Genomic DNA, 19,339 nt, shown 5'->3' on the forward strand with positions numbered 1-19,339 from the left:
CACGCTTCAGCTCAGGCGCAGCTTTTCTATTATTATTATTAATATTATTATTATTGCGCAATCCTGACTCTTCGGACGCATCGCCGGCAGTGTGCGCAAGACCCGATTTCACTTACGATCAATTAATCCGTGTGAAATTATGTCCCGATCGGCGCAGATCCAGCCGGCAAGATGATGATTCTACCAAGGAGAGGCTCGGATCGTGTGCCCGACTCGGTGGTCCTGGTGATCCTGGTGGTCGCCGCGTCTCTCGGTGCCGTTTTCGCCAAGGATACAGCCTTTGTGGAAGTGGTACTGTTCGAGTCCAGTCCAAATGGAGATTATACGACTTACACGACTGGCTTGCAGGGACGGTTCTCCAAGGCAGGAGCCACTATCAGCGCGGAGGGGGAGATCGTCCAAGTACGTGTTCAAAAAGTGTCTGTTTCTTCTTACCGGGGGTGGGAACGGCACGCAGCGGACCCCGGGATTGCCACCGGGAGGCGGACTGTAATCTTTATTCACTATGCCGCCCTTCTTAAAACTTTTTTTGTATTATTTGTTTCCACCGGGTGGGGTGACAAGAGTTGTGTGTGTATGTGTGTATGCGCGCGCGCGCGTGCGTGCGTGCGTGTGTGTGTGCGTGTGTGTGTGTGTGCAGGCACAGTGTGAGGATGGTACCGAGCTTTGCAAAAGCATATGCGGTCACAAGATGGCTCCTATCTTGTGGAATTCATTCACAGGGAAAACATGCTCTTGCAAGTTATTTTGTTGATGTCTGGTGCGCACTTTGTGCGCAGCCGGATCACCTCGCAGCACCGAGACGCACACACGCGTTTTTTCCGGAACCGTCCCCCTCCACCACCACCACCACCACCACCACCACCACTCCAACCACACCGCCTCAAATAAACACTGAATCCCCCGCCGCTTTCCAAAAAAAAAAAGTTAGTAAACTTTCTACCGCATTTCGCAAGAGCTGCGCGGACTTACGAGGCCACGATCGCTGCTTAGTTGTTGTTGTTGTTGTTGTTGTTTTTACAGATTATCCGGATCACTTGATAGTTTCCGTCTAATGCAACCACTTAAATAAACATAATGTCGGGTTTGTTTTTCTCCTTCCAAAAAACCCGTTGTGTGCACCCTGATAGTGTGTTTGTAAGTCCGCCACACGTCTACAGCTTGAGGAATGCAGAGAAAAGCTATATAATCAAGTCCTGGAAAGGCCTCTCACGTCCCATCTTTTATTCACTGACCCCAGACGTGACAAGTGCACAAGCTGGATATGCTTGGATCAACCTATCAAGTCACTAAAACAGGAAGCTTTCTTCTCACTGTCAAGTGTTTATATAAAGCTGCATCCTTCTTGCTTGATCTGCACCACAGAGAGTATGAGTTATGTTTGCATTGTGCCAAAGCTTTCATGTTTAATGTCATTATTTTCTGACCTCTTAACAGTATTCCAGCTGGGATGTGCTGCTAAATCACAGCTAGATATAACTTTAATCCACTTGAATGGGAGGGATTTGGAGCTGAGGGCTATAACAGTGTTGTAGTGGTTCGAACTGTTGCCTTTTTAGGAGGTTGTGGGTTCGAGTCCTGGCGTTTGCATGTTTTCTCTGGATACTGCCGGTTCCTCCTGCAGTCCCTAAAATTGTGTGTTTGAGGTTAATTTGCAGTGCGAATTTCAGAGTGTGATGGCCTCTTTGTGTTTGATGGCTGGACGACCTGTCCAGGGTGTACCCTGCTCCAGTGGGAGCGAATCGGGCCAAATAGTAGATGAAGTGATATTGAACTTGAATGGAAACCCAAGAGGAATGTAATGGTGTTGAAGAGTAGCTGGTCAAATTTGTAATGTGCCATATGACTCTGATGTCAGTGGATGAAGTCTGCACTACTACTACTGAAGTATGGGGGGGGGGGGGGTCAATCCTGAAAATAAATTGAGTTAAACAAGTTGTTTTTTGCCCGCAAATGAGGCTGAATCATTTTGCCTTTTTCCAGTCGATGTGCACAGATGCTGGGTTTGCACTGTTCGCCCACCCCTTGCTGCTCTCTGCAACAATGCCCGCAGCTGCATGGCAGCACCTTCTTTTTTTTTCTCTTTTTTTTTTTGAGTGCACGCCTGCATTTTTTTAAATTCTTTTTTTTTTTTTTTTGTCTAAAAATGAACATTCAAAGAAAGATGATATGTGGGGGATCAAAGGAGGGGATGCTCGCTGCAAAAACAGGCCCTGTTTATACACAGTGATGGCCATTTGGCGCCACTTGGTAACCGCACCGAAAATGTCGAACCTCAGCTTTACATCAAAAACCACATCTATTTAGGTTTGCTTTCTTTACTAACATAGCTTCTGACCACTTAGAGACAGCTTATATTTTGTCAGGCTATAATGAGGGGCAGTTTGTCCAGCGCCGAGCACTGTCTTGAATTTCTTGCAGCGGGTGTTCCTCCAAAGATTTATGCAAGTTGAACCTGACAATGAATGACAACCGTACAAGCTGAGGAGTATAATTTTAAAATGGGATCCAATTACCTTCTTGTAAATTCTATACTTGTAGAATAACTTTGGAGCGACGTGTTGGGAAATGTCTGCGGTGTTGTTTTACACTGGAATTGGGTTGAACACAAATATTTAGGCTGTTGTGTGTTCAGTTGTCCGCGGTGACCTCTGCAACCAGTGCGCTTGTCTGCTTTTTCTCTCAAGGTTCTACTGGTAGTCAGTGAGTAGGTAGCTTGATTTGGCCTGACCCTGTGGTTTATGGAGCCACTCTCGCCCTTTCTTCTGCTGTTTGATCAGAGCCCTGAGGGCTTCGCTCGGCTCTCTGTTTTATTGTAGTGACCGTACCTCTGTAGGTACCGGTTCAAATAGAGGGTGGACAAGCAGAAAAAAACTTCCCTGACCGCAAAAGGTGCACATGCGCTCCCGACTGGCCTTCGCTAATTTCCTAAAGGTAACACCCCTTCGGCTCTGTCTGAAGCGTGCGAAAAGTGACGCATGCTTGTTAGGCCAAAAATAATAAAATAAGTTAATTTGTCTCTTGGCCTCCTTGAATGGTGGGGTGTGAGCGGTTGTGATGGCGATGTATCCACAGTGCCAAACCCGAGGCTCCCCAAGCCAGTTCCCTGATTGCTACAATTCAACTTGGTAATATCAAAGTAATCTGTCTCTTTAAATCATTGTTGGAATGGTGCTTTTGTGTGTGTGAGTGTGTGTGTGTGTGTGTGTGTGTGTGTGTGTGTGTGTGTGTGTGTGTGTGTGTGTGTGTGTGTGTGTGTGTGTGTGTGTGTGTGTGTGTGTGTGTGTGTGTGTGTGTGTGCGTGTGTGTGAGAACTACAAGAGTTCCTTCGCAGCATCTCTCGACTCGATTCTCGGGGACGAGAGAACATCTGGTTGTCAATCCTGCCAGGTAGTTAATTGTATTCACCTCTTGTCACAGGATTAAATACATCCTGATTAGCCTGCTGTAAACAAAGTGTGTCCCAGTAAAGTGACAAAGCAAGACTGCTTCCAGCATGGAAAACTGCTTTAGCTAGAGGAAACCAGCATGTAAATACTTTTGTTTTTGATTGTACATACATTTGCTTAAACATTCACGTTGGCCTCGCTGTACTTTTACTATCTGCTGTTCAGATTCGGATTAAGCCTTTTAAGAAGACTAATCACTATCTGGACAATTCTTTCCTGTACTAAGGGTGTGTTTACGCTACGATGATCTGACTTGAGAAAAAGAAGTTTGAGTGCATTAAGGGTGACAAATGCAGGGGTCCTGTGTGAGGGGATCTTCTGTCTTGCAATAAGCGATGATTAATGGTTGAATCTCTGCCTTCTTAATATTCTTCACTTCAGAAAATACATTTGTCAATAACTGGTGTGATCCATAAGAAAACAAAAAGCACTCTTCTTGTCATACAAATGAGAGGATTTCACTTGAAAATCTGATCAGATTGTAGCCTGCACCTGTTGTACACTCATGTTTTTATTCTAAATCTTGTCTTATAATTCTCGCTTGTGCATTTTCATGTGGTTTATTTTTATCCTGCTGGGTAAAGGGTAAAGGCATCTTCCTGACCCCCTGCATTGCTCCCCAGTGAAGGCCCGCCCTACTCCGAGAACCACTGGATTGATGTCAGATAAACTCTGATGCACTTCAAATAAATGGACCCTGTCTATTCCTGCAGGGGTGTCAGTCAATATTATTAATCTTTCATATTTAGTTATTCAAAGTACATTAATCAATTTCTGCACATTTGGTTAATGCTGACCTTGTTCTGAAGAATTAACATTTTAAGCAGTTTTCTATCTTCATAATCTGGATGAGTCCAGAGATGACTAGTAATAGATGGAGGTGAGTAATGGAATCCCCAGTTCTCCAGCTGTGTTGCTTGATTGAAGCGATTACGATTGCTCTGTTGGACTGATTGAAATGAAACTTGGCCGGCTTTGAAACAAAGACGTTAAAGCAGAACGAACTGCAGGTCTTTGTTATGTGCAACTGAGGAATTCCTGCTGCTGTTTTGGCTCCCTTGAATATTGTATAAACTTGAGTTCTCGACACAACAATTTCCCAAGAGAATAAAGTCCAGCCCACATCTTTGCTGTGCAAGTTGTGAACATTCAGTCAAGCGATATGAATCATATTCGCATCCAATATGCTTTTTAGTCCAGTGTTGGTATGAGCACAAAGTGAACTGTTCTAGAACACAATTCTTTTTTTTCCCCCCTGGCTTTAGCAAACACCTTCACTCAGTCACGTGTGAAGATAGACACCTACATTTGCAGGTTGGCACATTTGTGATGGTTCACTGCGAGGCTCGCTCGTTTCACCTCCTCATCACTGCATTTTTTTTTTCCTCAGTTGTGTCGTTGTTTACCGCGCTCACGCAGATCTCCTGATTAGAGCAAGTTTAATTCGGAAGGGAAAAAAAAAAAAAAAAAAGCCATCTGCTGCTCATCATTCTCTATTGTCTCTCAAAAGCCCAAATCGTCTTTCCGGCACCGAGATGAGCTGTGACGTGCCGCACGAGTTCACATCTGCCTCTGATTTCCAGCAGGCCTGTGTTCTGTTGCTGTCAGCATGAGAGTGAGGAGCTGAGGAAGGGACGTGGCAGGGGCACGGAGAGGACCAGATGGAACTTCTAGTGTCGTCGGCCAGAACCAGAAGGAATAATGTGGCTTTCGCCTGCTTCCTCTGGAAGGGGATACATGGGGTGCATCCGCGTGAATTCCGTGTCAGGAAGAGGAGGCCATGGTTTTCTCCCCGACTCCCACGAGGCTGTCTTCACCTTTGAACTTCATTGCGGCGCTTGTGAAGTGCCGAGCAACTGTAGCTTGGAGACTTCATGGTGTGGTTCCTTGAGAGTGGCCCTTTTTTTTTTTTTCCCTGCCCGACGGGATGTGCAGGGGGGAAAGTGGTGGTTTTAAAGCTTAGACAACGATGATCTTAAATACTAGAGCTCCTACCTTGGAGCTGGCATGAGTTGTGTCGTGCTGCATTTAGACTATAATGAGAGCTTTAGTGGTTTAAGCCATCCAGCGCGCTTTCTCACCACAGCCTGGAAACCCCAAGAGGCCATGATGGTGCCGGTCCCAGACGGTAGGTGCCAGGGACAGAGCCACTCCCAGCGCCGAAGCAACAGTAGCAGTACACAAACGCTGGTTTAAAAGGTTAAAAGTGCTACCTCCTACTTTTTTCCATTTATTGGCTTGGCGGTCGCAGCTGTATTTTAAGTGCTATCGTCTCTTTAACCGCCACCCCGTTTCACTTTCATGTCCCAGCCAAAGTAATTTGAGGCTGCGTTTCTCCCCTTTTTGGAATAGAACAGTCTAAACTGTTTTTCTCTTTCTCTTTGCTTCACACCCCCGGCTCCCCATCCCTTGTACCGATTCACTCCACACCTCCACTCTTGTCATTCAAATATTTGATCCCGCATCCTATATTGCCTGTGACCAACTTCGAGTGATGATTGATGGGTTGTTTCCTGAGCAATGTTCACACTTGTGGTGCAGTTCCCTGTTTGGGTGCAAAGAAGAAATTGAGGAAAATAAAACAGACACACATTTTAGCTCCCTTCCTTTTTCATATCCACAAGTATAGCATGTTGAGTGTTTCTTTTGTTGCGCATCTGATCTTTAAGAATTTCCACAACAGTTTTATGTGCTAAATGTGGTTATGTTGTGGAAGATCTCATCAAGAGTGTTATACACCTATAAAGGTGTGATCACAGTGCCAGGAACGCTTCCGATTACTCGAAAGGAATACTCTGCTGCACAGTGTCATCAGCAGGCACATCCTCTGTTCACGCATCTTTGATTTGTATGGATCTCTGTACTCTGTAATGATCTTCCCAAAACTGCTGGCATCAAAGTACATTTTACATGTAAAAAAAAAAATTCTTTGCACTTAAAAAAATTGATTTTCAGTAGATTATCGATCGGTGAAACGCTGACCGCCCCAGCAGGTCCACCACATAAGCGCTCCAGGTCATGCAAGAAGAAATCACTGAAAACCCTGAAATTTGATCACAGAATCTGCAGGTAGCACTTATAACCTCTGGTGTCAAAGTGCATGCAACTGGCAGCGCCCCCCCCGGGCTCTTTATACTCCCTCTCCTCTGAGCCTCCCATTCCCATAGTGCACACAGCTCCACCTGGAAACAAGTGCATGTTGGTACTGGTGGCCCCAGTGGCTGTACGTTTGATTCCGCTGGACTTGAATGCCTGTGCTCTTCATTTGATGTTCCACTCCAAGAAGAGATTAGCAGTCAGCGTGGAGCTCTTTGCTGCTTTCTCTCTGGTTTCCAGATTTTACTCTCTCTCTCTCTCTCTCTCTCTCTCTCTCTCAGAACTATTCTCCGCCCCCAGTGTCACTCACTCCCACCCGATCTGCTATTGATTATGTGTCCAAGCCCATTTGTATGAGCACCTTGTGTTTGTCCTCAGCGTTGCACTTCATTGATAAGGAATTGTTGATCCAGCTTTGGCCTGAGGTTATGATTTCTTTTGGTGGGTTTGATGTGTGCGAAACAACAATGGCACACTTTCACTAGGTGACAGAAATGTTGTTGTTTTTTTTCACACCGGTTATTTCTGAAGTGTGTTTGTGACAAGTCAATGATGAAGAAGAGCCTGAAGTGTTTTTGGCTGCGTTTGATGAAACGGTGGTGAAAGGCCCAGTCCATCCCCTCAGCCCACATTTTTATCCACTGACACAGAGGGGCTGCAAAACAAAAGCTAAGGGGTCGAGGGTTATGAAATGACAATGCTTGCAGTAGCTCATCCAGGCAGAGGCATGCTTTGTTGTTGGTCAGGAATGTGCTGACTAACCGTGGAGGGCCACAACGCCAGCCTCCCCTTTTGTTGTGCTTTTTGGGCCAATAGACTAGGAAGGTAACTGTGCAGGGAGTCTATTTCACTCTTCATGCCACACTCTCGAGGTCTCCTCAATATCTCCTCCTTGTATTTTTCTGCCATTGTGCCCGTGGCCCTCTCACTGTTTGTTTTCATAAAAGGAAAGTCCTTATCAAAGATCTTTCCGATTTACCCAAGTTCAAGAACACTGGGTTCAAAGTTCTCTCTTTTGTGTACATCATTACATAATAAACAACTTCATATGTCTGAAAAACAGTAATCAAGCTCTTAATAAAATATGCCCTTGGTTAATGCTAATCAAAGAAATTAAAAGTAAAAATACACCTTCATTCTAAAACTGCTTTGTGTTCTGTTCCACTATTATTTATCATTTGTTGTAGGTGGATGTGTTAATAGATACATTTGACATCAAAAATCAAACAACCGAGAAGAAGTTGGTATTTGTAAGTGATTTAGGTCCAACATTTTGAAAAACAAAATATTTGAAGAGAATCTGGAGTCGCCCCTCCAAAAATGCAAAATTCTTGATTATATTTTGCTTTCACACAGATACAGACAGCAAATGTGTATTCATGTTTGTTCAGGCATTGTCTGATTACATGACAACTGTGCTCAGACCCACTTAAAACAACCTTTTGAAAATTGCTCCCAGTGTGGAACTTTTTGAAAGCACTTCAACTCTGTCGCAATATAAATTGGGGAAACGCAACTTTTCTGAAATGTTGCTACTGCACATGCGCACCACAGCCATAGTAAATGTGCAAATACATGGACAATAACAACAATGTTTGTGAATGAGTGTCATGACTCCCAGTCCATATGTCCATATTCTCCTGAGACTTGGTAGTTTTATAGCTGAGAGTGACTCGTAATAGCAATACTACTTCATCTGTCTGTGTGTCTGTGTGTGTGTGTGTGTGTGTGTGTGTGTGTGTGTGTGTGTGTGTGTGTGTGTGTACTTCATGTAAACAATGCCTAAGATTAGTTTATCCTGGTGCTCTGCGTCCTGGTATAATTTTATGAAACCTATGTTTGAGCACATATAATTGATTTACTAATGAATTTTGTCTGTTTTGTGTATGGATGGGACTTTAGAATTGTTAGTTGTGGTTTTGTTGGAAGACTTGATGTTACTCCAAATTTCCCACAGTGCAGGAAATGCAATCAAAGATAACACGAGTTATTGACCTACAAGATACACAGTATGCTCTCTCGGAAAAAAATATTGGCTACACATACTGTATAAATGATTGTGTTTGAGTGCTTTTGTCAATACCATTGCTGGAAATCATCACACCCCAGAGGCCATGATGATAAGAAATAGGAGGTTGGTAGTATAGAGTTGACTGTAAGCCACATAAGATAACTGCATTTGTACAAAAACAGCATGTCCGCCAAGTAAAGTAATGCAGCCTGTGTATTTTACCATAAATTTGCTCTCCTATAAAAACCCCAAACAAAACTGTGTTACAACAGGTGGGCTTGATTTCGTGAAGTTCACATTGTAAGTCCACTCTGACCAGCACTAGTAACAACATGTATATGAAGCATTAATGTTCATCTTATCGAAATGTACAACACTACTGGTTTTTATCTGGAGACAAAGCTGAGTGTTCCTCTGACAGCCTCTCTGTCAGAAACCTTGCCATTTTTCTTTTTTTTCCTCCCAGTTTGCTTCCTTTAATGGATTCCTCCACAGCCGTGGCAAAGGTCACTTACATGGTGCCAGATGGGGACAAATCCGTTTTAGGTAGAAGCGCCGACCCCCATTAAGTACCTCTCTGCCTTCACCCCCCAATCCTGGATCAGTTTCTGGAAGCTTGTGTGTGCACGTGTGCGTGCATGTGTGGGTGTGTAGTTTTAGCAGTAATGAGGAAGATCCAGGCTGTAGCACAATGAGGCCAGAGGTATGATGGATTGGGGCTGCTTGGTCAGATGAGAACAAGCTGGTTACCTCTGCATTCTTTTTATCTGGCCGAGTGCTGCAGCTCCACGCTGAAGATGTATAACTGTATCTTCCCACCTCCTGTTTTTCTCCCCCCGATGCTAAAAATGCGCCCTAGATATTTGAAATGAAAAATTGACTTTCCTTTTATGCTGTCCCTGTATCTGGGGTATACTTCAAGATATTGAGGACACATTTTTTTCTGTTTCCTTGTTGTGCGTTATAAGAGAATACCCGCAAAGCTGCATATTTACATTTGAAGCAGAGCTCTCTTTGTAAAGTACAGCTGCAATGAAGGGTGAGAAGAAAAGCTCTGCCAGTGGTCAGGTGAAACTTTTTCCTTTTTTTTTTTAAGAATCTGCAAATGCAGTACCCCTCATCTAGTTATATAGTGCAGTCCTGGGCTTTGATAAAGTCTCTACAATACCTCTCCCGTCCTTTCCCTCGATCCCTGTCAGTGGCTCAGGCCACGCTGCCTCTCCACTCCAGCCCCTCTACCCCCCCACCCTGGACCCTGAACAGGGAGGGGCCTGCCTGCAGAGCTGGGTTGAATAGCTGCCGGGGAGTCATGCTGCGGGTGTAAACCACATGAATGTGCCGCCTGAGCAGATAGGATCAGGCGAGGCGGGGAGGCCTGGGAGGCCACGACGCTCGGCGCAGTACCGCGTGCTAACATCAAAGGCGGCGCTGAAGGGGGAGGTGGAGGAGGAGGAGGGAAGGAGTGAGAGAGCGAGCAAAGGGCTGGGCCAAAACTCTTCAAAGGCCTTCTCTGACTAACGCTGAGCCCTGATATGCAGTGCTGCAAAACTGAATGATGATGTAATTGCAGGCCTTGGAGCTAAATCTGTTCCCATACAAATAAAGGTGGAGGTGTTCCCTTGCACAAGCACGGTGAGAAACATGCCTAGAGTGTTTTAAGGCTGAAGCTGGAGATACGAGGACGCCTCGTAGGCGACATGATATAGTGCTAGTGGCAGGGTTCCGAGTCACAATGTTTTTCCTTTCTGGTGTCAAACTTTGCCGCACTTGGATTTTGTGTGATTTGAGCCGATAGCTTGATCCACTGGGCGTTTCTAAAGTACACAACGGTTGAACAGAGGCCACTCTGTTTTTTGTAAAGTTTATACAGGGCTTCATTTTTTTATGTGTGCGCAAGACAGCGTGTGCATGCACACTTTACACGTACGGTGTGTTCAACTGAGTACGATCGCTGATCCTTTCAAAATGCTCCCTTGATGGAGAGGCTGATGACTCATTGACAGCTCCCATGACAGCTGATAGGCACACGCTGCAGGAGAGTCTCCACCAACAATAATGCACCGTGGTCGATTCAATTATCAAAGGTTATTTAGCGTATCTCCAATCAGACTTTGTTTTTTCTTTTCCTTGTTTTCTTTCCTTGTTTCCCTTTGTGATGTTAAACTACTGAGTCATATTCAAGAAATCAAGCCTTCAGCGTAAAACCTATGTGGCCGCTCAAAATTCAAAGAGTCCTCCTTGTTTTCATGAATGTCACGGACGATCCAAAAACTCAATTAATCCTTGGTCCTTCTAACTTTCATTCATCCAATGCGCCTGTAATTCCATTAAAGATTCAATTCACCAGAGGGTGCTACTCCAGATAAAGAAATTACCCAAAGGCCAGGAAGAAGAGTAGGGTTCTGTTTTATAGGGGGGAAGAAGAAAGTCAACAATAACTATTATGCAACATATTGAGAAGGTGGATCGGTCAGAGGCAGAATAGCAGACGGTCGTGGTCTATAAGTCACCATTTTTGAACTACTGTACATCAATTTGTTGATTGCTCCTCATCTTAGCAGTGCCCCATCTGTTTGCCAGAGGGGGCTCCTATCTAAAGACGTCCAGAAATGCAGTGAAAAAGAACACAGAATATAGATGGAAGGCTTTGAATATGTCCCTGTACTTATCTAAAGTTGAGCATGGATGAGGCTTTGCTGTTCCATTTTTATCTGTTCAGTTTTAACCTTCCCAGGACGAGGATTACATTTGATGTCCTCAAGAAAGTGCAATTCCTAAGACATCTTCCAGATAACAATAACTGTCAGTTGTTCAGTTTTCCTCTGTGATCTTGATGGCAAGCTACAGAAGTCCTTGAACCATTCTAAAGACTGTTGCATAAGCACAAAGCCACATTTCTCTGCTTTTGGGGAGATTTATGTTCACTTTTCTAGATATCCTGTAAGGTTTAGGAGTTAGGTTATAAGTAGGTTTTCAAAATGTTGTCAGAATAACAAGAAACAAGTTAATTAACAAGAAGAAAAGGCAAACGGAATCCTGTTGAGCACAATGTACAATTTTCAGATATATTTAAAGTTACTCTACCAGAAAAAGACTTTAAAATAAACTTCCCATAAAAAAATCACTTCTGCACATAGAATAAACCAATACCGTAAAACAAGACCATCACCACTCATTTCCACAAATTTCCAAACTGCAGTGGACTAAATCGATCACACCAAAGTCAATATGTCTACAAACAACCCGGAATTTGTAGCCTTCAAACTGTGTTTGTTTTGCTGACTGACATAATCTTCGGAAACCTGCAGCAAGGGTTTCATAATGAAAGATGGTGTTGTGGCAGCTCCAGTGAAAATATCAACATTTGATCGATTCAGCCCGGAAAAAAAAAAAATCCAGACTTTCTCAAAGAAAGAGAATTGAACGGGATCTTGTGACACAATGCCTCGGGAATCTTCTGGAGTTTCGAAGATGTCAACAAACCCGGGGATTATCCGTGAAATTTAAATGCTAGAAATACGTGTTTGTAATGACAAATTTCCTTCAGAAATGTTTGGACAATGTGTTAGAGGTGTACATTAACAACTAAACCTGACTGCTCATTTTTTTTCATTTTTCCCATGCGGATTCTGGTACAGCAACTTCAGAAGTCCAGTTGGATTGGCAGTACCCCCCCTTCAAAACAAAGAAATAAAAGCGGCTGTTGGGTGCCAGTCTGCAGATTGACGTGACATTTTTAACTGAATTAGATTTTTGAAACAAATATATGATTCACAAATGGGCAATCATGTGATCAGCAATTTTTTTAATGAAATTATTAAGTTGTAATGTAGGCGTATTTTCTTTGATGTGAGGATAAACACGATTAACCTTGTTAATCTCCCCATGTTTAGCTCGGGTCACGCTGAGCAGCTACAATCAAGAAGTTGGCAGACGCTCACGATATACATGACTCGACTGGTTGTTGTTGGACCGGAAAATTTTAATTCATCATTTAGAAGCATGACATGTCTAAATGTACTTAATAGTCGAGGCGAGAGCAGCTAATGAAAGTTACATTCCCCTTCATGCAAATCGTATTTGCGTTCTTGCAAATCGTGCCGCTTCACCTTTCAAACCCCTGGCTCAGTGTGAACCTGGGTGCCCGAGAAAAGGTCAGAACAATTACGCCTGGCCAGCTGTGTCCGTTTCTTTCCCCTTTCCATCCATCTGTTCACCCTTCATTGCCCTTGTGTGTCGCTAGTCAGGCAAAGAGATGTTGAGACTTTCTTTTTTTTTTCTTGTGCAGATCACAGGTCAATAAGTGAAGACGGGAGGGAATGAGGATAGCTCTTGTGCGTGTACAGAAATTGAGAACATCATTATTTGGGTGACTGTGCTTTCTCAATCTCACCCTCTGGGATTTACTCCGGAGTGGTGCTACTGTCATGTGTCACTGTAAAAGCTATGCTTTTCATTTTTAGCATTTTTTAAAGAGGACTCAGGAGATTTTTTTTTTTTTCTCTATTCTCTGCTGTCAGTCTACGGGGCCGTTTGTCCAAACATACTTGTCTCGCTAATGATAACTTGTCCTTGGGACATGTCAAGGAATCTAGTTTCTCAGAAGGCTTTTTTGAGAGAAAGAAGAGATGGAGTGGGAGAGGATGGGAATGACAGAAAAAGACGGGCCAATGCAGCCCTTTGCTATTCTGCCTCCATGCCACAGGCATGAGGCAAAGTCAAATTGTCACCCCTGAGGTGACATGCATCCCACAGGCATTTCGAAGTAAATACGTCTCAGAGAATGTGGCCCTGAGACTTTGGATAGTGGCCTTGCCGCATGGTTGGAAGCATCATTTTCTCAAATAATGGCTGCAGAAGCATCTTTAATTTGTATACAGTGATTTTATTAGATCATTAGATTCAACAGCGTTGTTCGTATTGTGACACGCCGGGTCTGAATCGCCTATTGGCTCAGAGATGAATGATAATAACAAACCTTACAGTTTTTATGGTACAGGTAACATTTTAATGAACTTTAATAATCCTATAAAAGGAAATTTCTCTGTATCAATTGATAAAACATAACGATTCCCATTAAGATTACAAGATCTCTTTTCCAAAGGAGCCCTGGCCAAGGCGCCAGCAGCAGTTCCAATTACATTTATATATTTAATGCACGTATTTAAGTCATGATTTTAAATACGTGCTTGCCCTGCAGCATGAACAAAGGTAAGAGAGTAAACACGAGGTTTGAACAAAGATGGGAAAACACAAATGTGGCAAAAACTGAAGAAAAACAAACATGGCAATGAATATAAACAATAGAGAAACGTGACTTCAAAGTGCGTTTGGTCAACAAATACACAAATGAATACAGAAAGATAAGTTCAAGCCAAACGATGTGAATATAGAAATACTGAAGAATAGAAAATGTGAGTTTTAATACAAAATCTAAATTCTGTGATTGTGAATAGCTCCAAATGTGGAGCTGATTGTGGCAGTGGTGTTTTGTAGTCTGCTGATGAAATACAACACTCGATCAACTTGCGCCTTAAAACTTTCACGAAATATATGTTTGTTCAGAAGTTTTTACTTTTGCAGGCTTGTGCCTGCAGCCCAGTCATCATCAGCTGGGTTTTGGAGCAATTGAAATGAGTGACGCCAAACTCATCAATGGTGAATATGATGGAATAGATGGAAAAAGACATCCATAACAGGAAGTGCAACTTGGGACATCACCGCAGGGGTTTTCAACAGAGCTTGAATCACTGTACACCATCAAAGCCGTCTGTTTTCCACTAAAATATGTTTTATCATTCTGTCTGTTCATATTTATAAAATTTAAAAGGGAACGATCAGGTGGGATGAAAATCATCACACACACACACACACACACACACACACACACACACACACACACACACTTTGAAAACCACTGAGGTGAAACTTACATGTGAGCCTCTGTCAGATGCTTCATGCTTCAAGCCCTCTCGAGCTTGGTGGCAACACGTGTGTCTGTTCCCATCTTTTCTGTTTGTATCAAATCAAGTGGTACATTTTCTGAGGAGAGGCGTTAAGAGTTTGAAGGAATTTAAATCCATCAGTACGGATCAAAATATGCTTGTGAACACTGAAATGTCGTGTTTCGTAACACACGAGTCAGTCCATTTATTCTAATGGCTTCCAGTAAAAGAAATCTGGATTGGATCTGCTCAGAAAAAGCTTTTATTTGATTTATATTTTTGGTTTCTATAGCGGCTTCGCATGCCTGTGAGCCTTTGCTATAGAATGGCTTCCAAATGATGGCAACATGATGGTGACAGCTTTACAGGAACTCACCTCGCCTGTCAATGCCAGCTCTAAATTTTGAGGATTTGAATTTACCCTAACCATGCTTATGAATGACTTTGAGCTGTTTCCTTATTTGCAACTGCATAGTGTGTATTTGGGTCAGCTTTTCTGCAGGATTGCCTCAAGCTAAGCTCATGGACAGAGGATTTGGTAAGGTACTGATGCATACATTGGTCATAATTATTGTTTTGCAAAAGCCGGAGTTTGAATCGCCCAGGCAACGAGAAAAAGCTTTAGGATTCAAATTAGAGTGAGGGATCAAGCTTTAAAGCTGTTGAGATGGGCTGTTTTGCTGTTTGTGTATCCAGGAAAACTGCTGGGGTTTTTTTTTTTTTTACTCCACCCCCCATTGCGCGGTCTCGGTTGTTGGTGTATTATAGGCTTGAGTTGGCATGGTGCATTTGTTCTCATGAGTTTCCTGCAGCAGGGGAGAAAGGTGAGGAAAACTCCTGAGCATACACGACGTTCTCCTCAAAGGCACCATAACAAGGCGAGCAAAAAACATTTTTCTGCGCCAGGGAGCAGGTTCGCTTGTAATTGTATCACAAACCGTGAACACAAGTACACGTCTCTGTCTCTCTCGTCACCCCTTCCATTGCTTTATCAGTTCTTTTTTCTTGTTCTCTCTCTCTCTCTCTCTCTCTCTCTCTCTCTCTCTCCCTCTCTCTCTCTCAGGGCGGGGAAAGGGGGAGGGTGTATAAATGTGAGACCACACATGCTGTGTCAATGTTTGCTGGAATAATTAGAGACAATGTGGGCCAATATCGGGAGGAGTGCAGTAACCTGAACTCACTTTGTTCTGCCCCGACAGCGACACAAAAGCCATTCACAGATGCACAGATCCGCAGATCCGCAGATCCGCAGGCTCTGAGCGGGAGCAACTGCGCTTTTTAGGCCCTTTTTGCAGGCGCGCACAGGACCGGCGTGGGGAAGCGGGACGCTTTATGGCGCAGCCGGAACCTGAACTCTTTTGCGCCATCTCAAGAGTGACATCAAGGACTTGTGACTTTTGTCTGTGCATCCCTGTCACCAAACCCCTTTTTAAAAAAAAGAAAAGGGGGGGAAAAAAATGCAGCCCCTACCCCTCGTCACCCTCCCCAGTCATTCGACACATGTCCCGGGCTTAGAGGGCCCTCTTTAACTAGAGGATATCCGGCCGCCCGGTATGCAAAGAGCCTGTGGATTCCTGACGCGAGTGCTAGAGCTGGACTCAGAGGTGACTTTCAGCGTAGCCAGACAACTGTTGGATTAGCGGGACACTTTGCATTGACTGGGAGCCAATAGGAGGGAGCCTGGCCAGCAGAGAGGCACACTTGGTTAAATGCAGGCTAATAGATCATTTTGTGGCGTATAGATTAGATCACATTCGGCATGCCAGGACTGTTTGGATCCTGATTTAGCAATAAGCACAGCAGGAAGCTTCCTTCAAACTTGAATGTGATAAATGAGGAAAAAGATGAACGTCCACCTTAAATCTTTCATTAAATCTGTGTTTTCTCCTTGCATTATGAACTGGACTTCAATCATAAGAATGAAACGTTATTCCAGGGAAGCATCCTCTTGAATTACTTACGTCTTGGGTTTTAATTCACGGAAGTCCTTGATCGTCACAGTTTTGAAGTTGCAGTCTTCAGGCAAATAATCTCAGATAGTTACAAGCTCTTATTCAATATAGGTGTTAACTATGTCTAGAAATCACAGAAGTGTGACTTAAAGCTGCTTTAACAACACACTGTCACCTCAAACGTGGAGTGTTTCTGTTTCTGAAGCAGAATGACCTCCCCCTAACCGGGCCTTGGTGGACCAACTGGTTTGTTCCCTTCAGTGCCCATGGTGAAAGTGGACACTGCTGTGAGATGCATACATCCCCTGGAGGTCGCTGGTGTCATTGTGGCACCTGTCTCCTCCACTCTCAGCCTGTGTCAACAGCTCAGATTTATTTGCATTCACTGTTTTTCTGTTTTCCAGCGAAGTGGGCAGGGACCACCTTGATTGACAGAGTTTGCAATTGCTGTCACTCAACTTTATTCACCCCCGACTCTGCCAAACTTTCAGAGTCTTGGCAAAAACAACTCCTCCCTTTTGGGACCCCCAGATAATTCACGGGCCACGCTGGAACCACATATAAAAAAATATGGTTTTAAAAACTATGGTATTAAATACTACTATCTCTTCAATTAAATATCAACAAAAAACAAGCAAGCAGCAACAACTGAGTGGTTCCAGATCTGCTTTGCAGCAGATGACAACAATTTCAATCATGAATAAGCAATCTTTGTTTCGTTGGTATAAAGACGAATTAGGAGTATGACTCCCACAGAGACCTGATCTCAACAGGGACTTCGTGAATCAGGAAGTTAAGCTTTAATTAGTTATGAAAAGGATTTTATACAACCTTTCAACCATCTGTGATTTTATGAAAACAATTGATGGTGTGTTTTTTATTTTGATTGTAAACAATAACACCGACTTCTGTTCTTTTGGAGAATGTTATTCTTTTTTGAAGTTGTGTTATTTTGACAAAACCTTTTTGCACACTCTTTGGTGCTACAGTCACGAGACGCCCGTTTGCCCCCCTGAATCATTCATTCCTTTGGCTAAGCAGCACTTTCCCGAAGGCATCAAACAGACTTCCTGATTCAGCTCCCGTGTCTGAATTGATGCTGATCAGTCAGGATCATTGGACCGTTCTCATATCAGGACAAAGTAGCGATGATCTGAAGCAGCGATTCTATCAAGGATAACTGTCTCATGTTGGGTTTGGTTACCGAGGAAAGGTCTCCCTTATATATAAATACAACAGTGATGTTACGTACAGTAATAACCTTATTTGGATGTGGTGCCATGTATATAGTGGTCCAATATTTATTGGCGCTTGTATGTGAACTTGATTAACGTGCTCTATATGCTTAATGCTATTGTCGGCTATCCATGAGCATCTTTGGCCATTTATGTTTATGGTTTTTCAGTTTTTGTGTGACAGGGCCTCCTCTTATCTCTGTTTCTAGCTCAAGGATTCACAGCAGTTCATTTTGTTTGCTTCCACGCAGCGATCTCCTCTAATCACTTTCGCGCTCTCTCAAGCTTCCTTGCCATCCTCTTTTCTCACCCCTTTCCTCTCTTGTTTTTTCTTCGACACCCCTCTTCTCTCTCTCTCCCCCTCTTCTCTTTCCATTCCACCAGCCTGATGTTCTGTTCTGCGCTCCCGGTTGGCAATGTGTTCCTCATCACAGCTTGTGTTTCCTCTTATCTGGTGTTCTTTTATCAGTGACCGCCACACATGCCCAAGAGAAAGGGAGGGGGATTGGAGAAGGCTGGAGGGGTACTGATGCTATCAGCAGGTGGAGATTTCACCACAAGAGTTCACGGGACCCACAGTTGGCCAGAGTAGGACGGCCAGACCGGAAAGGGTCTGACATGAGAGGCTGGGATCCAGATACAGAAAATGACACAGACCCCTCCATCGTCTTTGTAGCGACTCAAGTGAGCTTTTGTTTGAAGCATTTTCTTGACAAACATCATATCCCTCTCTTTGGAATAGTTGTTTGCCCAGTTGTATCTGCCTCATCGTCTTTACTGGTGCGACTGAACCAAAATAAAATAGTCTACATTTAAAGCTGCACAGTCTTGTTGTTGTTGTGTTGTGTGAATCGACTGTGATGGATCACAAAAGTCACTGATTGGAGTCATATGTTGGTATTGTTTTTGATCAACAAAAGAAAGTTAAAACCTGGCTGTTTAGAGATGTTGTGACTTTTTTTTTAAATACTTGCAATATAGACTTAAGGAAGTCACGGCATTGCTGTAACCATGACCACTTGGTCCGTTGACGTCAGTGTGTCTGAGGGACCATTGTGACACAGCTGCGTTGTTTCTTTTTTTTTTTTTTTAAGCTTTGCCACTGATTTATGAATCACCTCCATTGCAAATGGAGTGTTGTCCATACCGATCAGCTGGCCATGAATGCACTGTGGCTCTTTGCATCACTGCTACACGACACACGAAAAACATGATTCACTTTCAGTCTAATCTACATACACCTCAACCATCAAGTGGAGCGGATTTGAGAATTTTGTTACATCACAAATTAACGGATGCCATCACGTGCAATCACAATTTGTGGTTGAGGTGCGTGTTGGGTCCTCGTACCGCAGGAGTGCGACGTTGAGGGAAAGGAGAACAGCGGTGATGGGGATAAAACGGGCGGCAAACCAAAGTACGGGGCTCACAAAAGCCTAAAATGATATCGCTAGTGGATATCTGGATGCTTGGGATGCCTTGGATGGCTGCTGTACACTTTTGGCTTTGTCTTTGTGGCGATGAATAGAGGCCTCTGTGGTAGTGATGACAGGCCTCTCCGGGCTGGGCCCTCGGCTGGCTGGCAGACTAGGTGCTGGAGGTTTGGAGACTTCAGTGCATCTCATAGGGGCAGAAGCCCGACGGGGGATGC

At 43.7% G+C, this 19,339-nt stretch overlaps 1 protein-coding gene across 1 annotated transcript in view; it reads left to right on the forward strand.

Annotated features, from left to right (window-relative positions):
• Nucleotides 1–270: 270 nt before the first annotated feature.
• The window catches only part of znrf3 (zinc and ring finger 3), a 78,439-nt gene continuing 59,370 nt past the window's right edge, over nucleotides 271–19,339 (forward strand). The window contains exon 1 of the mRNA XM_080499806.1: nucleotides 271–402. The gene's annotated coding sequence lies outside the window, so the exon portion shown is untranslated. The remainder of the gene's footprint in view (nucleotides 403–19,339) is intronic.

Source organism: Blennius ocellaris (assembly GCF_963422515.1).
Source record: "Blennius ocellaris genome assembly, chromosome: 7".
In the NCBI taxonomy this organism is placed as follows: domain Eukaryota; kingdom Metazoa; phylum Chordata; class Actinopteri; order Blenniiformes; family Blenniidae; genus Blennius; species Blennius ocellaris.